Here is a 23,209-nt window from a genome sequence, read left to right on the forward strand (position 1 = left end):
TCGCTATTTCTCTAATATCATCCAACTTTGAGTCACGACCGTGGTCAAACCTCCACGGTGAATTTTCAAGAATAATTTCAAAGAAAAACTTGAAGTTCAGAGACGCTCAGACAACTGCTCAGGGCCACACAGTGAATAGCACAGAAGATTTGAAGCTGATACCCCGTCTATTGAAGGCCTCCCAACACCCATCACAGCTCCTTCCCAGAAGCTCTTGCCAGGTCAGGAGGTAAAATTCCTTTCTCCTTGAATTGTGTCCAGGTGTGAGTCACTGTGGCCCCCACCGCTCTGGTCCTTTCTGGCTGTGGTGTAAGTAACCGATGTCGGCTTGTTTAATTATAAACCTGGTAGCAGGCTGAGGCGGGAGCCCAAAAGTACTGGCAGAGTCATAGCCCAGACCAGACTGCGTGGTCACTGTGGCCAGGTACACACACAGGGACTTCCCCAAAGCCAGGGTGCTGACTGGGTTGCTTTCTCTCAGGCCACTTTTCTTGGTCACCCTTCTATTGTGTCTGTGTCCTCTGCTCCTGGTTTGTTGTGTTTGTGACAGGATCTCAAGCAGCCCAGGCTAGTCTCACACTCACCCTATAGCCAAAGATGACTTTGAATTCCTGATTCTCCTGCCTCTACCTCCCAGGTACTGGGATGATGGACATGTGCCACCACCACGTCTGGCTTGGCCTCTCCTCTTTGTTTAAGGACACCAGTTGCGTTGAAGGGAGAGGGGATAGTCATACGATTCTGTGTCAGCTCAGTCACCATTTTAAAGGTCCTGTCCCCAAACACAGTTCCATTCTGAGGTCCTGAAGGACTTCAACACAGACACATCCAGTCAGCTAGAACCCAACCCAGCAGGGGTCTGCTTCCGTGGACTCCTGACCTCTCTCTCCCATCGCCTGACAATTTCCAGGGCCAAAGCCTTTCCCACCTCACCTCCTGTCCCTTCCAGCAGCCCCGGCAGGAACCGTCTACACCCGCCGGCCACTTTTACAGACCATGAAATCCCAGCTGTGTCTCCATATGAGCAACATTAAATACCAAGATGCAGACCTGCAGGGGACACAGTACGGGTAGCCTCTCCTAGCCAGTGGGAGGAAGACCCGTGCTCCAGGGGCTGCCTTATCTCCTCAGGTGCCCGGTAGAACTCCTGAGCTGGAAAACAACATGAGAGGGGTACAGAGGCGTTGCTAGCTGGCTGCCCCTCCTCAGCCAGAAGGACCCAGCAGGACCCCGCGAGCCCTGTGCAACCCAGCCCACTTCAAAGCCGGGCGCTGGCTAGTTTGATCCCCTTTCCTACCGGAGTTGGAGGGGGCTGGAGAAGAGATGGTGGACGTGCTCGCCGGCTGGGATTCTCCTGTGGAGAGTGAGTGAGGTCATTCCTGAAGTCTACTCTGCCATTCTTCCACGGTAAGGAAACTGACACTCGGCTCCCCGAGCTTCCCAGAACCCACACAGCATTACTCAGCCTCCCAGGCTAGCGGCTCCGTATGACTGAGCTCTGGCCAATGAAGTCCGAGCCGCAGAGAGCTGGGGACGCCCGCCTGCCCGCTCAGGAAGCGGTCTTCAATGAAAAGGATAGCTTTCCTCTTTCCTCCTGGCGGTCCTATGGATGTAATGGCTGGGGCTCGGGCATGGCAGAGGTAAGGGATGATGGAGCAAAAAGATAAGAAGCCGGGCATGGTGGTGCACGCCTGTAATCCCAGCACTCGGTAGGCAGAGGCAGGTGGATTTCTGAGTTGGAGGCCAGCCTGGTCTACAGAGTGAGTTCCAGGACAGCCAGGGCTACACAGAGAAACCCTGTCTCGGAAAAAAAAAAAAAAGAAAAGAAAAGAAAAAAAGATAAGAGCCAGGTTTCCAGATGACGGCAAAACTGCCATTTCAACCCCAGACACCTGACCTGTGGGCTCTGTTTGCGTGGAAAGGAAAGCAGTTTTTAAAAATCTTGTTGAACCCTTTTTCCCTCCTTAGGAGTTGCTCAATTTACCTCTACCTGATAGATATGATATATAAAAATAGTTACCATTATATATCATATATATGATAATACAGTACTGTTATCATTTATGAGGATTTTTCTACGTCAAAGACATTAAGACATTTACCCACATGAGTTTATTTGATCATCATAAGAGCCACATGGAATCATCCCCTTTTGTAGTGTCTTTCCCCACACAAACTCTTAAGGTGGCCTGATACCCCCGCCATCTGGTGCTCATGTTGGGTTTTTGCTTCTGATTTTATGTTCCTATTTCATGTCGTATGGATGTTTTGCCTGGGGACATGTCTGGGCACTACCTGTGCCCCTGGCTTCTTAGGAGGCCAGAGGAGGGTGTTGGGTATTTCAAAAATGGAGTTACAGGCGTCTGTAGACCACGATGTGGTGTTCAGAATGAAATCCGGGGAAGGGTAGGACATGTTCCTAACCACTGAGCCATCTCTCCAGCCCCTGGTGTTCTTGTTTTAGCTCGTGAGTGTGGGCAGGTCACACAGCTTCTTACTTCTGGTCAGTTAAGATATGGCCGAGGGGATCAGATAAAGTAGGTTGTGTGGGCGGTGTTATGACTAAAGGGACGGTCTGTTGCTCAATGCCTCTGCTTTGATGAAGCAGGTGGGCCGTTTTGGGAGAAGAAACTCACTTAGCGAGGGATCAGAGGAAGAAAGGCCCAAAGACCACACCTTCATCCCACACCCATGTCTGAGGTGGGGTCAATTCCAAGACCCCAGTGAGCCTGAAAGGGGGTCGCTGGCTGTTGAGCAGAGGATGGACGGGGCCAAGCATGCCTGGACTTAAGCCCCTCAGAGTAAGATAAAATATTAATCGTTAGCTAATCAGCCTGAGGCATGTGCTCGCCTGCAGAAGTGCTGAGGGGCCCCGTGGACCAGTCAGTGACTGTCTGTGGGCTGTGTGAGGGCGGGGGAGGCCAGCGAACTGGAGTGAGGTGGGCCAAAGGGACTGATCATGTGGGAACCGAGGCTGGAGGTGGCTGGGGACAGAGAAGGCATGTGGTTTTATAGCCCCACAGGTGGTGGCCTCAGGGACGTGAACATCCGGTAGAGAGGACCAAGTTAGCAGGCAGGCCGACAACTTGGTTTTTTGACTTAACACCAAGTGTTCTCTGTGCCTCTGAAAGCTTTGCCTCTGAAACTTTTAAATTGATGATAGCAATGCTTCCCAGGGCTCAACAGTTAAGACACATCATGAGCCACTCTGCCAGAAGGCCTTGGTTGGGTTTCCAGCACCCACATTAGGAAGCTCACCAACACCTGTATAGCGCCACCTCCAGGAGATGATGCCCCTGCTGGCCTCTGAGAGTACTGCACACGCATGCAGACTCAGACATGCACACATAGAGACAGAGATACATAGAGACAGAGACACACAGACAGGCACAGACATACAGACAGACACACATACATGCACACACACATAGAGACAGACAGACAGACACACACACACACACACACACACACACACAACAAAACCTTCCAGGAGCAAGGAGGCAGGCAGCCCTCTAGAGTCTCCCTTCCATATCTGGGGATCGAATCAACCATAAATGAAGAGCATTGCAGGGGCTGGAGAGAGGCGGGTCTGCGCAGGGCCTGGTGACGCAGGCCTCTAATCAGAGGTACTGGGCGAGGCTGAGGCAGGCAAATTCAAAGACAGCCCCTGTCTACAGAGTGAGTTCAAAGCCAGCCTGGGCAACTTAGTGAGTCCTGTCTCAAAATAAAAAACTAAAAAGAGGGCTGAAGATGTAGCTCAGGGGTAGAGTGCTGGCCGGGGATGCACAAGGCTCCACGTTCAATCCCCACGGCTGCAGGGAGTTGGGGGTAGGGTGATACTGCTCCTGTGCAGTGGACTTTTCCTTCTTCTCGTTCCCTGAACAAGGCTCAGCCACTATTTAGTCTTTCCAGTGGGTCAGTCATCACAAGTCATCCCGAGGGGGACATAACGTACACGGGAAGATGTTTCAGGCTTAGTGCAAACAAGATGGGGGGGAGCATTTTTGGCTTTGGATCTGGTACCAGTCCCCTGGGCATACTGTGGATGGTGGTGCACAGAAAGTGTGTGACCTCCCTTCCAAATCTCACCACAGTGGCCTCGGCCAATGACTATGGTGTAAACCTTCCGGGCTTAGCCAGCTTGAGCCAGCACAAGGTCCCTGTGCTCAGGGTAGGCAGGAGCATGCATGGCGGTCAGAGAACTGTATCCCTGCTATGCAGTCCCCGCTGAACTCAAGTGTGCAGAGACCTCTTCTCCTGACTTGGTTACAACGTTTCAAGGCTCTGAGGTTTCCTTCGGAATTAACAGGCAGCTTCTCTTAGGAGAAGAAGTGTATCAGGATTGTCAGGAGGTCTCTTCTGCAAACCACACCTCCGAGAAGGCCTTAGGAACAGAGAGGCTCAACACAGGAGTAGCCCCCAGCTGGGGACGAGGAGAGAAAGGATACTGTGGGGACACCCAGCAGGGTCTCCAGGGGCCAGGTGAGATGTTCTGCACCAGGGACAGTCCTGGCTGTCCTCACAGTAAAAACAAGACAATCATAGAATTCTCCCAACTCCCTGCCAGTGAGCAGGTCTGGTGTGCCCTGTGGCTGCCAGGACAGACATCCAGTAGCGGCTTAAAGCAAAGCTAATCTGTTTTCCCGAAGTCCCAGAATCCTACGCGTGAAGCAGGGCTACCATTCCATGGAAACCCACAGTCTGGCCTTTGATGGCTTCACCAGCATCTCCTGGCTTTGCAAAAACACACTCCTAAGCACACTGGCCCTCCCTGCTTGCCGAAGCCAACTAGACGCGCCACAGGTACCTTTCCTCTTCAAGATCTACGACACAGTCGTGTGTTGGAGGGCTCCATCACCATGCAGACATGTCTAGCCATGGCCTGAAAGCTTGACTCTCCCCTGGGAGAGCTATGAATTTGGTCCAACCCAGAATTGTAAACTCACTTTAAATATAATGTGATGACGCTTTTAAGACTTTTTTTTTTTCTGTTTAAAAACTCAACTGCACAGGTCTCAAGAGTAAACGTTTGGAGATAAATTACCCTGTCACCAACCTGAAGGTTAACAGAGATGTGATTCTGGGAAAATTGTATAACCAACCGGGGAGAGGTACGGGTGTTACTCAGCCACCCCAAATGGCCATAGGTCCTCCATGACTGGCTGTCTTCCAGCTGAGTATCATGAGGCTAATCGCTAGAGTTCCTGGGGCTCCTGGTGTGTCACAGATAGTGAGCTCCGGGTTACAAATAAAGGGTCATACTCTTTACTGGGGAGGGGGCTTTTGTTCCCGCAGGGAGCATCTTCAAAGTCTTCGGAATAACTAGCACGCGCCCGCCCTGATGCTGTCGCTAGCCCCACATGATCACCTTCATCCTCGGGATTAAACTAAGACACTGTGGCCATTACCCCAACACCACAGGGGTGGGGGTGGGGCAGCAGGTGGACTCTGAGGCCCCAAGAGATATCTCACTCTGCCCAAAGAAACTTGTTAATAAGTAACAGAGCTTGCTGCAAACCAGAGAGTCAGAGTCCAGAACCCGCTCCCTTCCCGCTGCCCCGCCCCTCACGTGACCCACGTTTGTGCCCTGCAGGCTTGTCTTCCTCACCCCCCCACCCCCACCAAGCCTTCAATCCACAGCTCCCGTGAAAAAACGAACTGCATTGGCCAATGTCAGAAGCAGACGTTTGCCGGTGACAGAGGCGGAGAGGGATAAAGACCGGATAAGAAACAAGCAATAGCGCGATTGAATGCCAGAGCCTTAGACCCGCTACCCCGGGCCAAGGGTCCGAACTGAAGGCTGACTGGGGCCTCTTTGCCGCCAGCCTTATGATCCCTCCACTTGAGTCTCATGCCCACTCACGAGGCTGCCTGAAGCCTGTCTCGTGTCTCAGGACTCTGCCCTCCCTGAGCTACGTCAGCAGGGGACCGGGGGTTGAGATCAACCCCAGGCTCAGGGCTCTTGACTGCTCTGTCCACTTGTGCAGCCCTTGGTCCTCTGTCCCCATTTCTTGGGGTTAAGGAACACCAAGATCTCTTCTCCCTTAGGGTATTTAGATCCTCAAGCTAATCCAAGGAAACAGAAGTCCCAGACGTTCTAACATAAAATGGAAATCCTGGAAGGTGGCGTGCGGGAGTCAGCAAGGAACAAGAACTGCTCCCAGAATTCAGAGGGGGAAAAACGAACCAGCCCTTCCAGGTTGAATGCCCATAGCCACAGTGATAAAAACCCCAGCCGCGATTCCCTAACTGCCCCTATACATTGGGCCGCGGTGCTGCTGCCTGCTGAGGTGGGTCCTGGGGGGTCGTGAAGCAAAGAAGCTGCCATCTATCTGCCTGCTGCCTCTGTCACACACTCAACAGACACCAACCGAGTACCCACACTCAGGGATCAGGTGCTGGGGAGTCAGACATGAGCATCCGAGTGAAACAGCCCAGAGCCCAGCATCGTATAGCTAAGGGCGGCTGTAGGAAACTTTGAAGAGGGGAAAATGGCAGACAGGGAAAGAGGTGCTAACTCTGTTTACAACTGTTATAAAATAGGCCACTGTGGGGACACTTCAAATATGTCCCTTTTCTCTACAGAGTGTGGAGCCGTCCAAGATTGTCACATGAATGATGCCTGCGGCTGCGGGTGGGGGATGGGTGGGGGTAGGGGATGGGGGTGAGGGGGGTCCCTGAAGGCTGGCGTACTGCCACAGCAGACTGGGGGTGCAGGCTGACCAGGGCTTTCTCCTGAGTACTCGGATGATCCTGAGAGCATTTAATATCCCTGTCTACTTCCGGTTCTAAGACTGGGCGTGGCCAGCCTGGCCAATCAGTTCCTCTGGTCCCCCACTCCCCAAGGGTGTGGTCTCTGCCCTGTGAAAATCCAAAAGATGCACATGATTCTCCGTTCTGGAAGCTCTCTGGGTTCACAGGAAGACAGAACAGTGTCTGGAGCTGCTGGGGACCAGCATGTCACCCCAAGAGGAGAGACTACCACTCTTTTAGGGATGTCCTGTGGACGCAATGACAGCTGAGGCAGGGTAGGGGTGAGCCAGAGAGGACCTGGACCCAGGAATCCCCCGAGACCTGCGACTGTTTTTCCACTAGGTGACCCAAATAAGGACAAGAGAGCAAAGCCAAACCAACCCAGGCCAGCTGCTCGGAGCTGGCCTCTCTGGCAGCTGAAACCATTGTCCCCACGATGTCCTTTCTGCTTGCACAAGTGACTGTTAATTAAGGTCACTGTGGTGGTGACTAAAGAAGGACACCACTCAGGATTGGAAGCAGGCATACGATCTGGTTCCTGTCCTATCACACAGTCACCCGGTCGGTGCTGCTGTAGATCACCCAGATGTGAGGCCGGGAGGTCCTCAGCCAGAGATGGAGGAAGTAAGCCTGTCCATCAAACAGAGTTGCCAAGGCAACCAAAGCAGCTAGTGGCTGGGTTGCACACAGGGGAAAGGAAAGGGGAGGAGCTCGGGCGCAGACGGGTTGGCTGCACATTTCCCTAGCCTATGAAGCCCTGAGTTCAATTCCTAGGACATGAACGCAGCGCCTGTGATCTAAACTGGAAGTGGAGGTAGAAAGATCAGGAGTTGAGCCCGGCGGTGGTGGCGCACGCCTTTAATCCCAGCACTTGGGAGGCAGAGGCAGGCGAATTTCTGAGTTCGAGGCCAGCCTGGTCTACAGAGTGAGTTCCAGGACAGCCAGGGCTACACAGAGAAACCCATCTCGAAAAAACAAAACAAACAAACAAAACAACAAAAAAGAAAGATCAGGAGTTCAATGTCAGCCTTCACTACACAGCCAGTTTGGGGCCAGCTTAAGCCACACCAGACTTTCTCTAAAAAGGAATGAATGGGCACATGGATAAGCAAATAAGGTAATTTGATGGGAGCTGGATGGCTCAGTGGTTAGAAGCACTGACTGCTCTTTCAGAAGTCTTGAGTTTAATTCCCAGGTGGCTCACAACCATCCGTAATGATGCTCTCTTCTGGAGTGAAGACAGTATACTCATACACATAAAATAAAAACGATAAGGTACTTTGAATAGGACAAGGGAGCATGGTATGGGGGGAACTGGTGGGTGGGAAACCTGGGGCAGCCTGTGCCTACGAAGCAGCCTGCCCTTCCAGAAGCATGCGCCTTCGGAGCGGGAGGAGCTACTCCACCCTTGCAGCAGGCCATGCTGGCTCCCTGTCACTCACATGTCACTCCTGGGTCTGCAGAGATGACTCAGCAGTTAAGCGCACTCACTAAACAGAGAGGTCCCAGGTTCATCTCCCAGGGCCCACACTGGGCAGCTCACAACCAGGGTGACTCCAGCCCCAGGGGATCCAGCACTCCCTTGTAGTCTCTCAGGCATCTGACCTTAGGCGAGTATGTACACATGCGTACATGAACACACACAGACACATACACACACACACACAGATGAGAGGGACAGAAACGTGTCACCCCCTTTACACTGGGGTTTGCAAGCCAAACATCCGCAGTTGATATTGTTGTTATTGCTGTTGTTACCTAATTCTTCAATGCTGGATCTGAACTCAGGGCCCTGTGCGTCCCTGACCAGCGAGCGCTCTCTTCCACAGAGCCTCGCCCCCAGCTCTCACGCTGTGTCAGTCTTTAAGATTTTCTAATTGACTGGCACTTATTTGTGAGTAAGTGATGTGTGTGTGTGTGCACAGAGCGAGTATGTTGTGTGTTCATGTGTGTACCATATGTATATGTACATATATGTATGTGTGCTATGTGTATATGTGTGAGTTGTGTGTGTGCACATGTGTGCATGTGTGTGCCATGTGTATATGTATGTGTATGTGTGTGTGTATGTGTGTGCTGTGTGTATGTGTGTGTGCCATGTGTGTATATATGTATGTATGTATGTATGTGTGTGCCATGTGGTGTATGTGTGTGCCTTGTGTGTACCATGTGTGTGTGTGTTCTGTGTGTGTATGTGTGTATGTGTGTATGTATGTGTGTGTGTATTCTGTGTATGTGTGTATGTATGTGTGTGTGTATTCTGTGTGTGTATGTGTGTATGTATATGTGTGTATTCTGTGTGTATATGTGTGTATGTATATGTGTGTGTGTTCTCTGTGTATGTGTGTGTTCTGTGTGTATATGTGTGTATGTATATGTGTGTGTATTCTGTGTGTGTGTGTATGTGTGTGTGTGTATGTGTGTATGTTCTGTGTGTGTGCCGTGTGTGTGTGTGTGTGTGTGTGTGTGTGTGTGTGTGTGTAGGCCCGAGGACAACCTGCAGGAGTCAGTTTTCTCCTTCCACCATGTAGGTTTGAACTCAGGATGTCAGGCTTGGCAGGACCTTCATTCACTGAGCCCTTGTCACTTTAATCCTAACTGTCCCCCCACCCCCACCCCAGGGTCAGCTCTAGGGAATTGTGGGCTGAGTGCGCACTGCAGCAGACACTCGGAAAGCGCTAGGCAGGTGGCATCACCGAGAAGGCCAGGCGCACCTGTTGCTACTGTGCTGGGTGGTGGCCAGCGATCTCCGCAGAGACGCTCTCATTGTCTTCGAGGTTCTGAGCTCAGACAGGAGCTGGGTTTAAGGATCTCAATTTTTCAGATGATGTAATGGAGGAGTGGTCAGGGCTCAGAGCCTGTGAGAAGCAGAGGAGGGGTAGGCAGGGCGTGCTGTTGACCAGCCAGGCACTGCATTGTCCAGCGAATTCACACAGCGCACTACACAGCCGAGGGGCCCTCAGCAAAAGGAGCTCGTGTAAGAGCTTCTACAAATAGAGACTTAGTTTGATTTTTATTTAGTGTGTGTGCATGTATGGGGGTGCACGGACACCCATGGGTGTGCCACAGTGCACATGGGTGCACAGTGCACAGAGGACCGCTTTAAGGAGTTGGTTCTCTTTTCCTTAGGTGGACACTGGGGTTTGAACTCGTGTCCTCAGGCTTGGCTACAAGCCTCTTTACCCACTGAACCATCTCTTTAACCACAAATGAATTTTTCTGAAAGACCAATTAGCTTTTCACGTGTGTTTAGGGAAATGACACCTTTGTTTGCTGAGTATATCTAAAAAGGATCTGTTACCTAGACCCTCCCCAGGACTCCTGACAGAGATGAGTTCATTGCCAAACGCGGAACAAATCTAACACAGGGTAGGGGGACTGCTGATGTTCACAGACACTGGGTAGCTCTATGCCTGTTAGGGAGTCTCCATGACACGTCTGTCACTCTCCAGTCACACGGCTGGCCAGCAGGACACCCAAAGCAAAAGTCTGATGACCAGAGGGCCTTGAAAGCTTAGTCTCACGACAGCCCCGGAAGTGGGTGACAAAACTGGGCCCATTTTACAGGTCAGGAAATGAGGTTCTGGGAGGTCACCCCAGCCAAGACTAAGCAGAGAACTGACTCCAGAAGGGACACTCTCCAGCTAGGAGGGCGGATGTTTTTAATTAATGAAACCAAGCATTGAGGGGTTCCGTGTAGGCATCATGGTGACGGGTCATCTTGTTTTCTTGTTTTCCACCCAGAGGAACCAGAGCAGTTTGAGGGACTCACTAAAAAGGGAGTTGGTGAGGAGGGAGGAGGGAAGAGGGAGGAGGGAGGAAGGAGGAAGGGAGAAGGGAATGACAGGAGGAACGGAAGGAGGGAGGGGGAGGGAGGGAGAGAGGGAAGAGGGAGGGAGAGAAAAAGCAAGCATACAATAATGGAAAGGCTCTTTGTCCTTATGGTGGTTTACCGCCATTATCAACTTGGTAAGTGTTCAAAGCATTTTGGTGGATATAATAATTATGCTAAGAACACCTTGCCTTTACTACTAAATGTTTCCTAGGCTAAAGATTCTGTGCATGTGTGTGTGCATGCATGTGTGCATGCATGTGTGTGCACGTGTGTGTGTGTGTGTGTGCATGTGTGTGTGCGTTCGCATGCACATGAGTGTAGTGGGTATTGTGACCTTCTTTATGCAGACAAGTAGCCCATGCTCAGAGAGGTTAAGCAACTGCACAAAGGTGCACAGCTCCTTAATGTATGTCCATTAAGAACATGATGTATGCACTTACGTAATGTACTTATATGTGATGGGGGCGGGGCTGAGAGTTCCTAAGAGCCTCCTTTTAGGCTGCTCTCTTGAGTTGAAGCTTTCACACCAAATAACCAGCACCGTATTTGCAACCCTGGCTGCTCCACACCCAGCCTCTACCATGACTGTCTTTCTCATTTGACCTGCAGCCAGGCAGACAGGGCCCAGAGAGGGCCTGTCTAGTCCTGCCTGATATCTTGTGCCTGGAGGATATCCTGGCCGTGTGGCGGTCCCACCCTCTGCCCGCCTGGCACGTAGGCCCTGTGATGCAGGGCACACAGCCAGAGCTACCTAGGAACTGAGGGTGCTTTGTCTGAGGCTTAAAGCAGGGCTCTCTGAAGACCAGGAGACAGCCCCAGGGTCCACACTGACCTAATTAGACTTAGGCTTAAAAATAGACGCAGCGAGTGTCTGATATCCTCAGACCCTCAGCTGTGTGACTTGGCCTGGAGCCCGGTGATACCCTCGCAGGCTGGTCTGTGGTCTGTGTGTGAGGCTGCGGAACCCGCCCCAGACCTGCTGACTGTGAGCTGCAGGGCTGAGGGAAGGGCCCTGCTTACCCCATGTGCTCAAGATACAGTCTGTACAAAGTGCAACACACCCTGCAGGGGCTGAGCTCAGTTGGGATCTTTTTTGGTGTTTTTGTTTGGTTATTTGTTTTTGCAGTGCTAGGGATGGAGCTGGGGTAGGCAACGGCTCTATCACAGAACCACATTCCCAGCCTGTACACACACATACACACACACACACACACACACACACACATGCGTACTCTACAAAGATCCCTCAGGAGCTGAAATTGCAAGCAGTTGCAGGGAAGCACACACCCCAAGAACAGTAAGCAATCTTTAACACTGAGCTATCGCCCCTGTCTCTGAGTTCTGGGGTGACAGATGTGGGCCACACAGTTTAGATGCGCTTTAAGGTTCTTTTTTCCTTTACAAAATGGGATCTCATGTAGCCCAGGCCCTTGACCTTCTGGCCCTCCTGCCTCCCCTTCCTGAGTCCTGGGATTTCAGGCATGTATGCGCACACCTGTGCTGTGTGGTGCAGGGGATAGAAGCCAGGGCTTTGTGCACACTAGGCAAGCCGTCTGTCAGCGGGACCACAAGCACAGCCCTTGGGTGAGTTTTGAGAACATTAATCTCTCTCTGTGTGTGTATGTGTGTGTGTGTGTGTGTGTGTGTGTGTGTGTGTGTGTGTGTGTGAGAGAGAGAGAGAGAGAGAGAGACAGACAGACAGACAATTCTCTGATCCCCCCAAGAGCCCCTTCCTGCCCCTTCCAGTCACACTAGAAGTCACCATACACAGGACGAGACAACACATGTCCCTGTGGGGATCCTCTTCTGCCCATGGGGTGTCGTGCACTACTGTAAGTACCGCTTGGTCCTGATGAGCTGCGGCCCATCCTGTGGCTGACCCACAGGCCCTGCACCTGCTTACAGCTGTTGGCACTGCTGCTTCTCCCTAGGCAGCTGCTCCACAGCAAGCAAGGCACTGGCAGGCCTGCACAGCAGGTGTTTGCTTTTTTCTTCACAAACACCCAGGACGGGCTTACTGGGTCATAAAGCAAAGCATGGCTTTAAAGGTCTCTCCAGGAGCTGCAGCTGTCCCCATGGGCTGGGAGCCTCCAGTCTGCTGTCTGTACAGTCTCTGTCCAGATGCGATACCTCGGAGGGTCTGGGTCACAGCAGTCTCTCAGTTTTGCTGAGGAACGGCCCTGGGTCACGTCACGCTACTTTCTGCTTCCTTTGGCTTTGAAAGCTGAGCTGATCCGGGTGGTTCGTTCTGACTAATGCTGAGCTGTTCACGCTAGGGCTAAAAGCCGTCGAGATGATGGAGACGGGAATGTTCCAGATGCCAGGGCTCCCCAGGGTTTAGGCCTCTCTCCCTGACAGTGTAGATGGCAAATGCACTGTGAAAATGGATAGCTCTCGGCGGGTGCTCCCCTGCACCCAACAGTGGCCTCCAGGGGACCAAGGCTAGCAGCAGAGACGCTAGTGCTCAGAAGTGATGTTGACAGGAATCTGGGTGTGTCCCCTGCCTGCTCTCCATTGCCAGCCTGAAATCCGGGTTCGGAATCACCTGGGAGACACACCTTTGCGAGTGTCTGTTGGGGAGATTACAGAGCGATTCAGTGGAAAGACCCACCCTGAATGTTGGCAGTGTCTTCCCAGGGACTAAATAAAAGAATGAAAGTGAGCTGAGTTCCAGCATTTACCTCTTTCTGCCTGACTGCAGATACCACCCGGAAGCAACAATCGACTGTGTCCCCTCCGACCGTGAGCCAGAATAAACCTCCCTTCCTGAAGTGGCTCCTGTCCATTATTTTGTCACAGCAATGTGAGAGATAACACATTGCATCGCCTCGCTGTCCCTCAGTTTGCTTGTCCATAGAATGGGTCCATCACTGATGCTAGCTCATACCACTGCGGTGGACAGGATGGGTATAGGCGGCAGCGGCTTTAGCAGCTAGGGCAGTGGATGGGGGTGAGGGAGCAGTAATTCGAGCCTCCGCTATTATCTGAGGACGTCTTTAGGAGAGGCAGGGAAATTGGGCTGCACGCCAGCCTCCTGATGCTCACCCAGCCTTGGAACACGGCCCCCACCAGTGTGGGTTCACAAAGAGACTCGTGAGTTGGCTGAGTGCGGACTGCAGGCACAGATGGTGCAGGAAGGAGCAGAAGGAAGTTAGGATCAAGCCAGAGAAACCCAGGTCAAATAAAAGGGACCGGCATATTTTTACTCTTGCCTTTTGTCTCTGCTCTGCGATGCCCTTTCCTACAGCTGCCTATCTAAGCAGGACTTCAGCCGGGCCACGGGGGTCTCAGGCCACGGGACATCGCTGGGTCTGATGGTTACCTCAGCTGAGTCCCAGCACCCTTTGTGAGGGAGGTGTTCTGGGTCCTCTCACTTTGGTCTCCACCTCTTTCCAGCATCTTCTCCCTAATCTCAGCTTTCACCCACCTCCCCTAAACAGCTCAGGGTGGCCTTGGTCTTCAGGGCTTCACCACTAATGACGGCTCCGCCCAAGAGCCAGGGCGGCTCAGCTCAGAGATCAGAGGAGGTCCGTATTCATTACTTCACCAGCTGCTGGCATAAATACTTCACAAAAGCATCTTAAGGAGCGAAATGGTTTATTTCGTGGCAGAGTTCATCATGTATTGTGATGGGGAAGAAATGACAGAAAGCACGTGACAGTGGGTCACGTGGCATCCGCGGCCAGGAAGCCGAGAGGGGTGACTGCTGGTCCCCGTCTGGTTCCCTCCTTTTGAGTCAGCCCAGGGAGTGGACCCACATTTAGTTGGGTTCTTCTGGCCTCAATTAACTCAGTCTAGAAAGTCCCTCCGACATCTCTTAGTGAGTCTACATCCTGACAGACACGCAATATTGACCGTCATAAGGGTTCCGATGGAAATAAACGGTACCCACGGCGGTGCCAGGAGCCCCTGGATGCCATGACTACCAAGTAGGGAGACAGCAGGCACAGGCTCTGCAGGGAAGTTGCCCTGAGATGTCCAGGTGTCATCTCACAGGTGATGGTTGAGTAACAGCAGCCTTCCATTAAGACGTGAGCTGGCTCCTCTGCCTCCTCCCCTCTGGCCCAAGGTCACCTTCGCAAACAGGTCACCTTCGCAAACAGGTCATCAGACATTGTTCAAGGACTACATTTTTTTTTTTTTGGTACAGAGCTTTATTTTTAATGTTTAAATTGTGAATATTCAGTGTGTGTGAGCTCACCAAGACCTGCATGTGGAGGTCAGAGGGCAGGGGTGGATTCTCTCCTCCAGCATGCGGCTCCTGGAGGGGTTACATCAGGTCACCAGACCAGGGCAAGACTTGCCTTAACCCACTAAAAGTGATCTCGTTTCATCAACCACTGGTCGTGCCAGCAAAGACACTCATCTTGAAAAACCTGCTCCATCCAAGTACCCAACAGTTGCTGCCACTGGCGGGCAGAGATAGTAAACGTCCCTGCACTTAACGCGGAGCCCAGATCGTGTGCGCATGCGCCGCTAGCCTGCTCCTGTCCCCTGAGCCATGCGGCTTTGCACACGGTCCCTCCTCAGAGCTTCGGGGCATAGTGGAACCTCCATCCTGTGGTGGAGCTAAACACCCCAACAAACCTGGCCATAGTGGCTGTGGTGTCGTGATGGAATGGGGGCAGCCATCTTTGGAGTTTGTGTTGTTAAAACTGATGTTGACACCAGCATTTCGGAGGTGGAGGCAGGGAGATCAGAAGTTCAAGGGCAGCTCTGACTACTATTTAATTTGAAGACAAACTGGGCTAGATCTCTCTCTCTCTCTCTCTCTCACACACACACACACAAACACACAAACACACACACTACCACCACCACCACCACCAATAACCTCAAAAAGTGGAAAACCAGCACACCAGAGTGTGTGCTTATTCAGGATCAGACTAAATGATTTTGTCTCATTAAGGATGGAGTATGGAAGCTCAGTTGTCTCTAGGTCTTGGGTGTCCTAGGGACTCTGGACTCCCTGTGTCCCTGCCCAATGCTGAGCAGGGGATACTGAAGATGAGGGCGGGGCTGAGTGGAATGGTCAGGATGCTGGTTCCGTCCACCTGAACCCTCCTGAATTCCGGATGTGGAAGCGGGGACCCGAGGGGATCATGTGTCTCAATGAAGCAAAAACCTGAGACTCAAGGCTGAGGTTACCATGATGAGAGGGGCTTTGGGGGTCAATATTTCCATCTGAGTGTGAACAAGGCCCAGCCAAGTGGGACCAGCAAGGACTCCTCCACTCAAGGTCATGCCCAGGTAGGGTGTGAAGCACAGGCATGTATGGTACCAGCTCTGGTGTGCCTTAGGGTACACCTTGCCGAGTGTAACCAACCAAACAACCAAACAACCAACCTACCAATCAACCAATCAACCAACAAACCAACCTACCTACCTACCAACCAACCAACCAACCAACCAACCTACCAGCTAACCAACCAACCTACCAACCAACCAACCAACCATAGAAAACAACTCTCCCTCCCCAGAGCCAAACATTTACCAGAAGCACAGATGAGAACTAAAGTCACTCCATCCCTATCCCCATGAAGTACAGCTTAGGCCTCCGCCCTCCCACGAAGCAATCACCTTTGGCAAGCAGTGCTTCCCATATGACAAAAGCTAGTGACCCTCCATATCCCTCCCACAGCCACCTCTACTCCCCACTTGCTCCTCCTCTATTCCAGACCCTCCCCCTGTAGGGCCAGGTGCAGCATGGTCTGGTGACCTGCACTTGTATGCTGAGTGCTCTGGGCACTCTCTCGCCTCCTTGTTCCTCCCTCAATACACACACACACCCTCGCCTCAGACCGGCCACCCCAGGACAGCACACTCCAACCCAAAGCTTTTTATTTGGCCTGGGAGGTTTTGCGTGTTTATCTTCTGTACTGTGGGATAGCTACACATGGGAACACAGAGATGTTGAAGGCAAACATGACTTGTCCTACCTGCCCCAGCACCTGGGGTGAGTCAGAGCTCTGCCCAAGGAAGGGGTCTAGCCTCCACTTTGCCACAGTCACCGCCACTCCCTATTGCCACACGTCTGGACTGACTTCTTTATTTTCCTGGCAGGGTTTTTCTGGATGTGTGAACTCATCACTCCTGTATCATTCCTGCCTTCTGCAAGCTCCACTGTCTTCCAAACTCACCGCTTCTCCACAAAGCTCATCTTTCCTGGGGCCTTCCTTGCCCCGACTGGGTCCTGACATCATCATAGATTCACCCAGCCTTTGTCAGCTAACAGGGCTGATCGTGCCAACCCTCCAGCCCGTGCCATTGACACATCAGAGAGGCTTCTCACAGGCCCCACAGAGACTTCTCACTTTGGGAGAGGCTGGACCACCCATATCACCTCAGCCCTGTGTCACGGCCCCTCAGATGCTCATTTTGTACAGAGCACTGGAGCTGGTCCAGTGGGTAGGCCGGAGCTCCATCCCAGGAAAATCAGTCCGAGCCTGTGGTGCATCCAAGGTACGGGACAGCCCCGCCTGTATACATGGCCTTCCCCCTCCTCCTGCTAACCCTGAAGCAAGAGGCAAAGCCAGGAGGAGGAGGAGGAGGGGGTTGAAGTCCAATATCCCCTCCAAGGGCATGTCAGCAATGACTTGACTTCCTGCCACAAGACCCTGGCCTCTTAAAGGTCCCACCACCTCCCAACCATTGCTACAGGCCAGCGACAGAGCCTTCAATACAAGGACCTTGAAGATCTCTCTCTCTCTCTCTCTCTCTCTCTCTCTCTCTCTCTGTGTGTGTGTGTGTGTGTGTGTGTGTGTGTGTGTGTGTGTATGATCAGCCTTGGGTTGATCTCAGTTCTTGGGAGCCATCCACCTTTTTTACTTTTTGAGACAGGGCCTCTCACTAGGATCTAGGACTCTCCAAGTAGACAATACTGGCTGGCCAAGGTCTGTCTGCGTCTCTGCCTCCCCAGCACCGGGACTGCAAGCTTAAGTCACTATCTGGCCTTTACGCTTGTGCTGGGGACCCCTCTCAGGTCCTCGTGGTTGTTGGCTTGCCCTGTACCCACAGAGCTGTCCGCCCAGCCTCCTCCTCCATCACTGAACACTGTGTTCCCCCTCCCTTGCCCACCTCCAAGCTGCTGAACTTTGCCCTTTCTCCTCATAGTTGCTATGTGCATCTTGGGATTGACTTCTGTAGTAGCCAAGGCAAAGCAGAGTCTCTCCATATGCCCTTTGATCTGATGCTGGACCGGTCTGAGGAAACCGGCAGCTCCTTCGGCCAACCCAGGTGCACCAGTGTCGAACACCATCAGACAGCAGGTGCCAAACAGCCAGGAGCTGCCAGCACGGGCGGGGCTTGATCATCGGCAAGGTGGGACACACCTGCCATCCCAGTGCTGGGGAGGAGCAGGAGTTCAAGGTCATCCTTGGCTACAAAGTGAGTTCACGGCCAGCCTGGGCTACCTCATTCAAACAAACAAACCAATAACACAAACCCACTATGAATGAAAACAGATTTCAAATACAGTGGAACTGAGTGTCGGGTCTGGACAGGAAATATATTTTTTTACCATAGAGTTTGTGAGGTTTGTCTAAAGAAGAAACAAGCAAACGATATTTATACGAAACAATGCCTGGAATGTGAACTGGGGGTGGGAAAAGCAAGTCTGGCTTTTATGATGTAAACACGGGGGTCAAGGCCAAGTCTGGCTCCCAGGAGGACTGCAAAGACATCAGTCCTGGACTCTTGTAAGTCCAGGTGTCCCCCCTGTTTACTACACAGTATTCCTCACACCAGAAGTGTAACGGGTGGCAGCCCTCAACTGGCGCCGGATCAGCAAGGAAGGCCAGCTCTGTATCCATTTTACAGATGAGGAAAAGCATCCCGATCAGAAAGCGTGAGTCATGATCCCAAGACCGCAGAACCAGCAAGTATCAAAATCAGAACCGTAACTCATATCCTCTTGGCTACACAGCCTTCGGTTTTCCACGGGATCAGAACCCTCAAGCTCGGGGTGGGTGGGGCAGGGTATAGCTCAGATGGCAGAGGCTCGTCTAGTGTGCGTGAAGCCCTGCCTGCAACCTGCAGCACCGCGTAAGCCTGGTACGGCGGTGTGTGCCTGCAGTTCCAGCACTCGGAAGACAACTCTCAGCTACATAAAGGGTTTGGGGGCCAGTCAGGCTATAGACCTTGTCAGAAAACGGGGTGGCGGTGGGGGACTGGGGAGGAGCATTAAGTCTAAAGTGGGTGGAGCTAGTTAGAGATTGACAGTTCTGACACTTTGGCTGCCTGCTGATATCTGACTGCAAAGACTGGGCCAAACCTATTTATACAAAGTTCCTTCAAGAATGCCGGTCCAGCCAAGGACCTTAGCAGAAAGTTAAAGGGATGGATCACATCTGGACCAGACAGTCAGTCCTGCTGTGAGATCCGGGACCCATGGCAGAGCCCTCCAAGCTGTCCTTGGGCTCAGGTAGCTGGGCCATAGGCTGGAGAATCTCCAGCCCTCAGGATTCCCTTCTTATCTGGTTCTTGTTGAGGATTGGCTAGAGAGTGACTGTGTGGCCACACGGGAAGGCGACTGTAGAGCTTTCAAGCTCTCCAGGGTGTCTGAGCTTAGTAGTGGACAGAGGGGCCATAGGTTCCGGCAGCTCCAAGCCAGTGGGACCTGGCACGTGCAGAGGGACAATAGCTGGACCAGGATGCTCTGCTAGGTTCCCTGAATTACACATGCGCAAGTCGATGCCCTGGCTCCTCCAGTGTGAGACTCCACCCTCGGCAGCTCTGTCTTCTGCCTCCCACACATTTGAATATGGCCTTGCTTCCGTCTCTGGTCCCAGTATCCCTGAACGACCCCCAGTGACCCCATCTTCCTCTCTGGCCTTTCCATCTGAGGCTGCGCTGGCCTTGGGGAAGGGCGCCTTGGCAATGGAGCACACATTGAAATCTAAGAGACACGTGCGAGCACTGAAAAAGCCAGGCGGTGCCGATGCCGATGCCACGTGGCTTAACGGGAAGAGCGAGGTTTGTGATGCAAATGAGCTAAAATAAATACACGGACCAGTGACCTGCGTTCATCCCGGGAAGAGAGCCGACTCCTGTAAATCGGCCTCTAAACTCCACTTGAGCAGCAAACACACACAAACAAATAAAATAAATAAATAAATAAAACTTTAAAAAACAAAAAACCAAGCTGCCTGTACCAGGTCAAATGATCAGTGATTCCATTTAAATGAAATATCCAGACAGACACTGGGCCGACGGTTGCCAGCAGCCACCGGCACTAATGGGGCGGGGTACTTGAGAGAGTTGGGGTTTTACTTGTCGGTGGACGGGAGACCAGGGGTTGAACATGGGGTCTCACACTGGCTAGGCAAGCACTCTGCCTTATAACGTAGCTTTGGCCTCTTCACCTTTTGGATTTTGTTTGTTTGAGACAGAATCTCACTCTGTAGCCCTGGCTGCCTTAGAATTCCATATGTAGACCAGGCTGGCCTCAAACGACCAGAGGCCTGTCTTCCTCTGCCTTGGGAATGCTGGGGTTGAAGGTGGGTGCCACCATACCTGGTCCCTTTCCCTTTGAGATTTGGGATGGGTTCTCACTCAGCTGCTCGGGCTGCTCCTTGGATTTGAGAAGCTCGGGCCCCAGCCTCCTGCGAAGCGAGGATCACAAGCTTTTGTTGTCCTGCCCAGCCAGCACTGGAAACGGGTTCACCGAGAGGGGTGGGGTGAGGAAAAGACTTCGGGGTGACAAAGAGGAGGCTACACGGGTTTATGAATATACTAACTGACTGAATCAGTTGTTTTAAAGCGATTTTTGACGTCACGCGAGTTTCTGAGCTGTAGTTTGTCACCTGAGTCAGTACTGGCTGAGCGCATCTGTACCGGAACACTGACTCCTCAGCTCCACCCCGGGGCAGGTGGCGGCATCCTTCCCTAGGGCTATTAGATGAGGGCTCTACTGTCTGACTCCACCAGTCTTATTTGTCACTACATTGGAAAACCAAACTGTTTCTTTGTGCAGGAGACAGAAACCAGATGGCTGTTGGAGGAGCCCTTGGTGACAGAGCAAAGCAGGAGCCCAGCCTCTTCGTGCCACTGTGCCCAGAGGCGGAGCAGATAGTGAACACCACAGGGGTAGTCGGACTGTTCACAACACTGGTCCTTCTGAGATGAGACGCTATGAGCTGCTAGATGTGGCTGGATTGGGTTAGGAACAGGCTCGTGCGAAGAGAAAGTTTTGCTTTGCTTTGCTTTGCTTTGCTTTCTTTTTCTTTCTTTCTTTTTTTTTTCTTTTGGTTTTTCCGAGACAGGGTTTCTCTGTTTAGCCCTGGCTGTCCTGCAACTCACTCTGAAGACCAGGCTGGCCTCGAACTCAGAAATCCGCCTGCCTCTACCTTTCAGGAAAGCTTTTCAAAAGCTTGTGGGGACTGGAGACATAGCTCGGCTGGGGAGGACCACTTGCTTGGCTCTGCAGAGGCCAAGGCCCTGAGTTCAGTCCTCAGCACTGGGAGAACAGCACATAGCGGTGCACTCATATCCTCTCAGCACTGAGGAGGCTGACATGAGAGGAGCAGATATTCAAGGCCATCCTCAGCTACATTGTGGATTAGAGTCTAGCCTGGTCTGTGTGCGAGTGTGTCTCTTAAAAATGCAACAGTAAAAAACTCACAACTAGGCCGGGCAGTGGTGGCGCATGCCTGTAATCCCAGCACTCTGGGAGGCAGAAGCAGGTGGATTTCTGAGTTCGAGGCCAGCCTGGTCTACAGAGTGAATTCCAGGACAGCCAGGGCTGTACAGAGAAACCCTGTCTCAAAAAAACCAAATCCAAAGATAAATAAATAAATAAAAATAAAAAATAAAAGAAAGAAAGAAAGAAAATAAAACATAAAAAAAAAAACCAAAAAAAGAAAAACCTCACAACTAGCACTCAGTTCATTTAATCTTCACAAATACCCCCCGCCCTTCACACCCTTGGTCCAGCCTGGCCTCAAATTCTCTATCCTCCCACCTCAGTTTCTCAAGCGCTGGGATTACAGGCTTGCAGGCCACCACTGCCCAGATCTCACAAAATCCTAAAATTATTCTCTCTATTGAGAGTACTGAGCACTGGCCCTAAGTCACCACTATCATTAGGACAAAGGTTTGAATTCTAATGTTGCCGTGATCCAAGGTAATACATATTTCTTGGTAAGAACCGTAGTACAGCTGAGAACAGAGGGTATACAGACCTCACATAAGTTTATGAGCAATTACTGTCAGAACGGCTTACTTCCGCCCCACCCCTTCAAGACATTTCAGCAGGTACAAGAGCTTTCCTCACCGGCCTGGCAACCTGAGTTCTGTCCCCAGAAGAGAACCGACTCCATAGAGTTGTCTTCTGATCTCCAAATTTAAACCGTGTCATATTTAAAGCTGTGTTATATGTAAGCCGTGTCACGTGCACAGCCCCTACAGGCTTATCACACACCTAATCAATGATACAAAAATTTTTTTAAAAAAGGATTAATTTTTTTATGTCATTTTTGAATTAAAAAATAGCTGGGACAGTTTTGAAACCCACCCTTTTATAATTGGAATCACCTTTCTGTGTCTTCCCGAGTCTCCCCCATAATGAGTGTATGATGTCCCCATGTGGGTGGAGCGAAATCTGTGTCTGTCCGACACTTAACTCGAATGAGAAAACATTTGAGTTGTGGGAGGGGAAAGTTTTGACCTTATCGGTGGTATCTAGGAAAGCCTAGATACCCAGAAGCAACTGCAACTTTGCTTGTGCTTAACCTGAGCATTCCCACCTACAGGACACACATTTCGCATAATTGCACCTTTTGCTCGGTAGGAAGAAAAAGGGCTTGCTGCCTCAGTAACACAAAGGGCTCAGTGGGTCAAGGCACTCGCCTTGGAACCTGACCTCGAGCTCCACCCCTGGGACCCTCGTGGTGGTAAGAGAGAAGCCACTCCTGCACGGTGTCCTCTGACGACCACATGCTGCCGTGGCACGTGTGCGTGCCCCTGCGCACACACAGTCACACAAAGAAGGAAGGTAATAAAAAAAAAAACCCAACCCAATTTAGCAACTAGACTGTGAGCACAGAGTCTGGAGGTTGGCTGACTGAGCTGAGCCCCAGGGGTTCTTTTCTAGCTGGTGGCCTTGTTACCAACAGTGGGGTCACCAACCTGGCCTCATGGGCTTTCAGTTGAACTTATAGACAGCTCAGGTTTGGAGGCCGCAGGCTGGCAGGCTGTGGAGCCCTGCACTGCTCTCCGGGCCTGCTGTACTCCGACACCGCCTCTGGCGCGTGAGTCGTGAGGACAGCAGTGACCTGGGCTCTTCTTATAGAAGCTTGCAGGTTGCTTCTGTAGAAACCCCTGGCCTGCACTGGTGTCCAGTGTGTGACCTTTTTATTTGGTTTTGGACCCTGGGACAAGGGACTGAGTGCATATTTTACATATCCAAGCAGACCTGGTCTCCTCAAAGCATCCGTTAGTCCTTATCTGCCATACCCGCCTCCAATCCAACACTGAACTTTTGGGGGGGGGCTGGGCTACCCTTCCCCTAAGAGGCTCTTCCCTATATAATCCAGACATTTTGCTCATTCTTTCTGTATGTGTGTGTGTCTGTGTCTCTCTCTCTCTCTCTCTCTCTGTCTCTCTCCCCCTCCTTCTCTTCCT

The 23,209-nt window shown here is 51.9% G+C and overlaps 1 protein-coding gene across 3 annotated transcripts in view; it reads right to left on the reverse strand.

The window, feature by feature from the left end:
- The window catches only part of Tmem51 (transmembrane protein 51), a 51,266-nt gene that overhangs the window by 13,983 nt on the left and 14,074 nt on the right, over positions 1–23,209 (reverse strand). The window lies entirely within an intron of this gene.

The sequence above is a fragment of the Apodemus sylvaticus genome, chromosome 3 (genome assembly GCF_947179515.1).
Source record: "Apodemus sylvaticus chromosome 3, mApoSyl1.1, whole genome shotgun sequence".
NCBI lineage: Eukaryota > Metazoa > Chordata > Mammalia > Rodentia > Muridae > Apodemus > Apodemus sylvaticus.